The following is a 9036-nucleotide window of genomic DNA, read 5'->3' as shown; positions in this document are numbered from 1 at the left end:
CTCTTCAAAATGCTCCAGTGACTTCCTGTTGTAAAATATTACCACAAACTTAGTGACTTAAAGTGACACAAACTGATTATCTTACAGTTCTGGAGGTCAGAAGTTTGAAAAGGGTCTTAATAGACTAAAATCAACGTGTCAGCAGATTTTGTTCCTTTCTAGAGGCTTCAGGAGAGGAACTATTTCTTGCCTTTTCTAACTTCTAGAGGATGTCTCCATTCCTTGGCTCATGGCCCTGCATGACCTTAGCCTCTGCTTCTGTCATCCCATCCCCTTCTCTGTATCTGACCCTCCTGCTTCCCTTCTATAAGGACCCTAGTAATTCCATTGGGCCCACCCTGATAACCCAGGATCATCTCCCCATCTCAAGAGTCTTGGCTTAATCTCATCTGGAAAGTCTCTTTTGCCATGTAAGGATAACATAGTCACAGGTTCCAAGGATTAGGACATGGTCATCTTTGGAGGCCACTATTCTATCTACCATACTTACGATCTCACTTAGAACAAAATTAAAAGTTGTTTCCCTGGCCTATAAGGCCTCATGCAATCAGGAACCCTACTATCTCTCTGATCTCATGCCCTACCATTCTCTCTTTGTTCAATCAAACCCCACCAGCTCCCTTGCTGTTCTTCAAAAGAGCCAAGCTTGCTCCATGTGCTGAAACTTCTTCTCCCTAGGAAGCTATCCCCGAAATGCCCATGTAGCCCACTCCCTCACGTGGTTCAGACCTTTGCCCAAATGTAACTTTTAGAAAGGGCTTCCTGACCACCTAACACAGACCCCAAACACACACACACACACCATCATTGTCTGTTCCTTACCCAATCTTACTTTTTTTCTTAGCATCTGATATAGTATATATTTATTTGGTTATTTATTAATTATGGAACCCTCCCTTCCAAATGTAAGCTCCATGAGGGTGGGGACCTTGCTTTTGTTCAAAGGTTTTTACTCAGTGCCTGGCACATAGGAAGCATTCAATACATTTTTGGTGAACATATGAATGAAAGAAGAATAAAAAGTCTATTGCATAAGTGCAATGGTTCACACACAGGGGATTGGCTAATTCTAACTGTTCAAGGAAGACTTAATAGAGAAGAAAACACTTAGGTAAAAATTTGATGGATAAATACACATTTAGCAAGTAAACAAAACACCTAACAAGCTTTCTCAGATCTAATACTCCCTGGGTGAATGGAGTAAATTAAATTTGTGGACCAAGAAGTCCAAAAACTCTCTTACCTCAAGGAAAGTTACCAGAAGACTCCTTATCTTGAGCCCCATCTATTGTTCAGGTACCTTCTGGTTGACAATTCAGTTTTCTCCAGTTCACCCAGGGCTGTTAGTCAGCACCAAATGAGGCAGGCAAAAGAACTCAGGTGTGATTGAGGCAAATATCCACACTGAGTGAGGAGCAAGGACCTTTCTGGTGCGAGACTTTGGGCAATGATAAAACTGAATTTAAGTTGTATCTTGGGAATACAGAATTTGTCTTTTTCCACTGTATCATGCATTCATATTCTACCATGTTTCATGATGCAGTTTTGACCTGTTCCCCTTAGGCGCCCATGGTCTCATGACCCTATTCATGCCAGTACCCCAGTCAGGAGCGGGGGTCACAAAGGGTAAGATCTCATCCCTCCATGAAAAGGAGGGAAGCTGAGCAGAGCGATGTTAGTTAGTCTGACTCAGGCCAGTTGGACCTCAATTAAAGTGGGTAATTCAATATGGTCACTGGACAGTGACCTGCTTTGGCTAATGGGGCCAGAGGCCTGATAAAGTACTTCAGAAACTGTTTCCTCTCTTGGACCCATGCCACCACCATGAGCACATGCCCAGTCTCACCTGGATGAGGAGAGACACTCGGGAAAAAACTAACTTATCCCAACAAAGATCATCCTAGGCTAATGAGCCTCAAGTAGACCTGCTAACTGCCCAAAGATTTATTAGCAAGTCCAGTCCAGATCAACCACACCTGACCCAGATCAGCTGAACCACCCAGTCACCCAGTTACTCATGAGAAGTAGCATATGGCTGTGGTTTAAGCCACTAAATTTTGGGATGGTTTGTTACATGGCAACTGCTAACCGGTATAGAGTAGATAGATGGCTTGTCCCCTGAAGGGGGTAAACTCAGAAAGGAAGAGAATGCTGTGACTCAGAGGATCCATGGTTATGTTGGCCATTGCTGGGCACACTGGACACAGACTTCACTGGCCACAGATTCACATCTAAGAACTTGGCAAGATGTGCTGCCTGCCTAAGCACGGTCAGCTGACACGCTGGGGACGTTCTGCTCCTGATGTGATGTGATCAGTAATTTTGTTTTATCCATCTGGAAAAACAAGTCTGGGCTGATGCTGATGGCTTGTGAGTGGCTCCGAAAAAGAGAACAAGAACTTCTCTCTCCACTCATGAAAGCATGAAACTCTGCTCCTTGGCAATCAAGGTCAGGACGTGATGCTCAACAGTCCACCTTCCCCTGCAGACTTAGCAGCCACCTGGAGACCTTGAAGAAGGGGCATTGACAGAAAACAAGCACAATTTCAAACCATTCCCTCTAAAGTTTTACCAGTATTTGATGGACATGGATAGATACTCCTCAGACAGCAGAGAATCGCCCTCTCCTTGGAGTAACATCAGCCGGGCAGAATTTTTCTTTCCAAATGTAAAATGTTGTTTCCAAACAAAGGAAGTGAGATGTTTTCTACAGCTGCTCCACATCCATTATGCTTTGCAATAGCATTGTTCATGAGGTTTTTACGATGCAAAAAAAAAAAAAAATTAAGATGAGAGGCACTTCTTGTCCCTGATCTTTTTTGTTTAAACATGTTTTGCAAATGGCCAATATCTCCTGTTACTTAGGTTAGCATCCAGAAAATGCTAGCACTTAATTATAGAACCAGTAGCTAATGTGCTTAATGACTTTCCATTATACCCAGTGTGCTTTAAAAAATGCATTTGCATTCATATTCCTTTGACCTATCTATCAGAACCTTGAGACAATCACACTCTAACCATTTATTAATAACTGCCCTAGTTAACCTGAGGGTCATGGAAATGGTGTGGTGTACCTACAAAGGGAAGGAAATGCCAAACGCCTTCTAGAGAGAAGAGCAGAGTCTTGGTTCACAACTCACTTTGTGTTTCAAGAGCTTAGAGCCCGTATGTTTAATATTCAGCAGGGCACCAGACTTCCCAGGAGCTAGTGAACTTCAACTCTCAATGGCATGGGTCATATGGGAAAAGGCCCAAAGTTGGTGGCTAAGAGAGCCCAGTGGAGATGAACGGGAGACTGTGATGTTGAGGAGCGTGTGGGAAGAGAGGACAGTGGGTTGAACTGTGTCCCTTCCCCAAATTCATATGCTGAGGTCCTAACCGCCAGTATCTCAAAACATGACTGTATTTGGAGATAGGTCTTTAAACAGGTAGGTAAGTTGACATGGGGTCATATGAGTGGTCTCTAATCCAATACGACTGGTGTCCTTGTAATAAAAGGAGACTGGGACACAGACAAACGCAGAGGAACACCATGTGTAGACACAGGGAGAAGACAGCCATCTGCAAGCCAAGGAAAGAAATCTCAGAAGAAACCAACCCTGATGACACCTTGATCTTGGACTTCCAACCTACAGAGCTGTGAGAAAATACATTTCTGTTGTTTAAGCCACTCAGCCTGTGGCACTTTGTCATGGATCCTAGCAAAGTAATATAGGCAGACTCTGGTCGTGTCCATATCCCAAATCCAGTAGACACACCACTAGACAGAGTGGTCTCTGATGGTCACAAATGTGTGTGTTCACAGTTGTGGTTCCTTTAGAAGCTTCTTACCCACCTCACGCGATGGGCTACATGCAAGGGGGATTCAAGCCCTCCTTAGGTCTTCATGATCTGAGGAACCACTGGTGGCTCGCCCAGAGGACTCTTCCCCTATTTCCTTTCCTGCTTTGCCTGTTGAACCTATTGCTCTATACTGGGCTGGTTTTCAGGTTTTCCTCCCTCAGGCCATACTCTCCCTGTTTGATCCAAATTCATGATCTTCAACGCCAAGGATAGCCCTCCAGTCAGAAACTCTGCAGACACTTAAGCCTAAACCAGGTAAGTTTTGTTCTGGCGCATTGCTTCTCAGAATTTGATGTGTGTATGAGTCACCTGGGGATCTGGTTCAAAGGATGATTATGACTCAAGGAGATCTGGGTATAGCCTGAGAGTCTGAATTTCCAACAGGCTCCTGGGTGTTCCTGAGGCTGCTGGTGAGAAGATAACTTCTGAGTGGCCGGGCTCTAACACAGGGTTTTCCAACCTTGGCAATGTTGAGATTTGGGGCCAGATAATCCTTTGTGGTGGGTGTTGTCCTGAGCACTATAAAACGTTTAGCAGCATCTCTGGCCTCAACCCACCAGATGCTAATAGCATTCCCCAGTTGTGACAACCAAAAATGTCTCCAGACGTTGCCAAGTATCTCCAATGGTAGGGAGGTGTACAAAAATCACTCCATTTGAGAACAACTTCTCAAGCCTATATGCTTTACCTTAGGGCACTGCTTCCTGATGTCTTTCAGGCCACAGCATATAGCAAAAAGGAAAACCAACATGCACCCACAGTGTGCTGGACAATGGAGGAGGTAGCTTGCTGTAGGAAGGACTTCAGCTGCCCCAGGCCAGTGCTAGCCACCAGGATCAGCTACATAATTTACAGGGCCCACTGCAAAATAAAAATGTGGAGCCCCTTACTCAGAAATTATTGAGAATTTCAAGACAGTACCAGCAGAGGGCTAAAGTAAGCACCATGTAACTATACCAGGGGCACATTCAGGAAGCTGGTGCTGCCAGCCACTCTGAGAATCCCCACTGAAGGAAGCCTCGCTGGTTGGAAAGATCGACCCTAAAGGATTCTCTGCCTGTTATCTCTCCCAGTACTGTTAGGCTCACCAGTGGCCTGGTACAAGTTCGATAAGCTAAACATTGAACAAACTGTTCCCAAACTGTTCTGTTTTGTTCAATTTGTCGTTCAATATACTTCCCACCAAGAAAGTGAAGGATCTGATTCCTTTTTGAAAGCACCAGTTAGTAACAAAGGACCAAAGAGGGTAAAGATTCTGAAGAACCTTGCTCTTAGTAAAGCTATTTGGTACAATGACAGAAGGGTCAATGTGGGTGAACTGAGAATTGAATTAGTTGACATATAAAAGTTTCCCAGGTAAATTCCTCCTGAATATAAGGAGCCTGTCTTGGAGGACTCAGGCTACCAGCAGCAGTAAAGAGCCTTTGTTATCTTCTTCTCACTTTGCTTTAACCAAGATGTATGAAGAGTTGAAGCTGGGAGTTAGACTATTGGGCAACCAAAGCAATGACACAGAAAAGTCAGATCCCCCTAGAAGAGCTGGTAAGCAGAAGAGAGCTGAGGTAAGCACCATTTACAAGAGGTCTGCCTGCTTCCTGGCACAAGTTGGAGCAAGCCATCAGCAGGCAGGAGCCGTGAATAAGCTCAGGTGAAATGCTCTAGGTGGAAAAATAATTATAAATGGGTCATGAATGGGGGAAAAACAACTTCTGCTCTAAAGAGGCAACCAGCCTTACCTAAATATTCTACCTTGGACTAGAGCACCACTTCCTTATTTTATTCTTATAGTAAATGTGTGCATTTCCTAGAGCTGCTATAACAAATAACCAAAAACTGGCTGTCTTGAAACAAAGGGAATTTATCCCGTCACAGTTTCAGAGGCCAGAAGTCTGAAGTCAAGGTGTCAGCAGGGCCATACTCCCTCTGAAGGCTCTAGGGAAGTGTCCTTTCTCACCTCTTCCAGCTTCAAGACTCCAGATGTTCCTTAGCTGTGGCAACATCCCTACAATTTCTGCCTCCAATGTCACACACTCTGTATCTTTGTCTCTCATGACACTTGTCACTAGATTTAGGACGCATCTGGCTAATCCAGGATCATTTCATCTCAGGAGCTTTAACTTAACTACATCTGCAAAGACCTTTCTTTTCTTCCAAATAAGATAACATTCACAAGGGAGCAGATATTAGGATATGGTCCTATTTGGGATAGGGGGCCACTAGTCAACCCTATGAAATTTTTGTTTATGACTGTTGCAAACAAAAATTAATATCATCATTTTTTGGAAAATCTGTAATTTTTCACGTGCTACGTTGGGGGAGACCCAGTTCACCTCCTTGCATGTTTCCATGAGTGCACTTCTATCCCATTCCCCAGAAGAGAGTGGGACTGGAGTTCTTCTGGCCCCCTTAGCACCTCCTCACTTACTCATTCTTATGGGAAGGTCAGAGACTACTTTTTCTGTGGAAACTGGGGAAGGTTTGACATCCCCCGGCCCCTTACTTACCAAGGATAAGAATAGATAAGCAGGCAGCATAACTCTATTCCCCCACAAATAATGGGTAAGTGGGCAGCCAGAAAGGCTTGGCTGGCTGGGAACCTGCTGGAAAGGAAAACCCGGCTTCACTTCAGATAGGTCCAAGTTCTAGATATAGGAGTTAACTGCAAAAACACTCACTTTGACCTCAGGTCCAAGCTGTGTTCTAGAGCACAGTTAATCAAAGACCCTGAATTTTAAGGGTTTGGCACTGGCCTTGCTCATTAATGCATCTGAGGTCTCACTTGATAATCACCTGGTTCTACCACAGGGAGAAAGGAGGTAGGATTAGAACCCTCAAATCTCCACTTTTCTAGTGTGTCCCGTGTATACATCCCTAACCATGGTTCGAATATCCAAGGCAGGTGTCAGTATTGTTTACTGGCTCTTAGCTATGGAAACTGAAGATTGTCTGAAAAAGACAATCAACATTTATAGCTGTAGCCTTGTAAATTAAAACTTAGAAAGGGATAATATATATTATATAATTCAAGACGTGAAGTGCATAGTAAAATTTCTGAACTTGACAGCAAAATGTCAACATAAAATTTTAAATATCTACTTAGCCATATGTTGACTGTAAAACATCAAGAATTCTCCAGAATGAAAGAATAAAGAATTACCCTCCTAATAGTGGAAAAAAAAGAAACCACCTGAATGTCTATCAGTAGAGGATAAATAAATTAAATAAATTCTGGTACCTTTGTATTCTGGGGTAGTATATAGCCAACAAGAAAGAAAGACACATTATGTAAAAGCAGAGGTTGCAGAATAATACAAAATTGGGGATCCCATTTTTGATACAAGAAAGAAACCATATATTTCTTTATGTTCCTATACACAAAAATGCTAGGAAAAAAAGGCTACGAATATTCATAGTAAGCTGATGGCAGTGGTCGCCTCCGGGAAGAAGAGATGGCTTGGAAGCAGAGGGGAACAAGTGAATGGGGGTTTCACATTTGTGGAATCGTTTTGATTTCTGATGATTAGGACGTATTCTCTTGCCACTTGAACATTTCAAATAATAATGTCAATTAACTATTTTATATTTTGAAGGGTAATTTCTGGATTGTTTTAAAGGCCATAAAGGAATAGTTAGGTTTTATAAAAAATAGTAGACACTAAAAAAATTTGGTTATCCAAACAAGTGTCTAGCTAGCTAGCTATTCACACACATATGTGTATTTATACACATAAATGTGTGTAGATATATATGTGTATATGTGATCATGTATGTATAGTACGAATTTATTAACTATCTAATTTCATTTTACAAAATACATTGAGCAACCTGATTCTTTTTCAGAACCTTCTTCTCTTCTTTCCTTTTCCCTATCTCCCCCCACCCTCTCTCTCTCCCTCACTTCCAAACAAAAACAAGGTGCATTTAATAAAAGAGCAATTCCCTACTCCCCCTTCTGTCCTGACTCTCTAGCATTACCCCTGGATGTGGTTGAAGTGAACCAGCTCTTTACTTTGAGAAGTCACAGCAGCAAGACCTCCTTCATGCAATGTGTGTAGGTAGAGAAATCTCTGGTCCTGACCATGGGGTTAAAAGAAAAGGCTGTGTGATGTAGCAGAATCATCAAGGCTCTGGGAGTCACATCGACCTAGTTTAGAATTCTGGTTCTGCCAACTTGTAATTAAATGGCCTGGCAGAATAATTCAATCTCACCTGTAAAACGAAGGATAAAAATAAGTGCTTCAGAGGGTTAGAGTGAGGATTCAAGGAGGTAAATATAGCAAACGTGCAGCTAGAACTGGGCCTGGCATGGAATCTGACCGAGAAAACGCTGCCCCTTGCCGTCCACTCACAGTTTTTGGAAAGTGGGGGAAGTCTGTCTTGATGACGGGAGGCCATGTGCTTTGAGCTGGCAAAGGCAGCAAGAGCAGCAGGAACGGCTGACCTATTAACTCTGTGCCCATGTCCCTTGACCAGGGACAAGGCTGGGTATAGATTCTGTTACCAAAATTTTCCAAGGACCTGGTAAATACACATTACCTTCACATCTTTCTCACTTCAAGGCAATTGCCTTCTGACCCACTTAAGCTTGATTCTTTATTTAGTCCCATTAAAGTACACTTTCTTGCCTCATCTTTTGGGGCAAGGTCAATTACGTGAAATAAGTTTCTAGAATTCCTTAAAGGAAAATGCCACTCTTCCATTCTACTGGCATTGGACTGGGTTAGAATTATGATCCTTACTAGTAAGGTTCCATCATCTTTCTTTCTGTTTCCTTCCCCCACCCTCACTGACATCTTCAACAACTGGTCATTCCTTCCCTAGTATTCACAGTTTCTGAGTGCTGGGGACAGTGCTCCAAATTTCCCTGTGTGAATCAGATGCTAAAAATACAGCATCCACTCTTCTCTTATAAAGCCCCACCTTGTCCACCCTCCTGGCTCCACAGTGTGCTCACTGGCTGCCAGTCCCCACCAGCACCCTCCTTTGCCATCTCAAGCTTCCTACCCCACAACAGATCACGGGAAAGGCCCATGAAGTGAAAGTGAGCACTCAAGTGCCAGGCAGACTTTGCCTACACTCGTACCAGCAGAAATGAAAGACTGAAAGGGTGGGTGAACATGGGCCAGGCTTGCTGTGAGCGTTAAATTACATAATGTATGTAAAGTGCCCAAGATAGCACGTGGCACCTGGTGG

The sequence above is a fragment of the Phocoena phocoena genome, chromosome 20, assembly GCF_963924675.1.
Source record: "Phocoena phocoena chromosome 20, mPhoPho1.1, whole genome shotgun sequence".
Taxonomy (NCBI): domain Eukaryota; kingdom Metazoa; phylum Chordata; class Mammalia; order Artiodactyla; family Phocoenidae; genus Phocoena; species Phocoena phocoena.
This window is presented reverse-complemented; position numbering follows the sequence as displayed.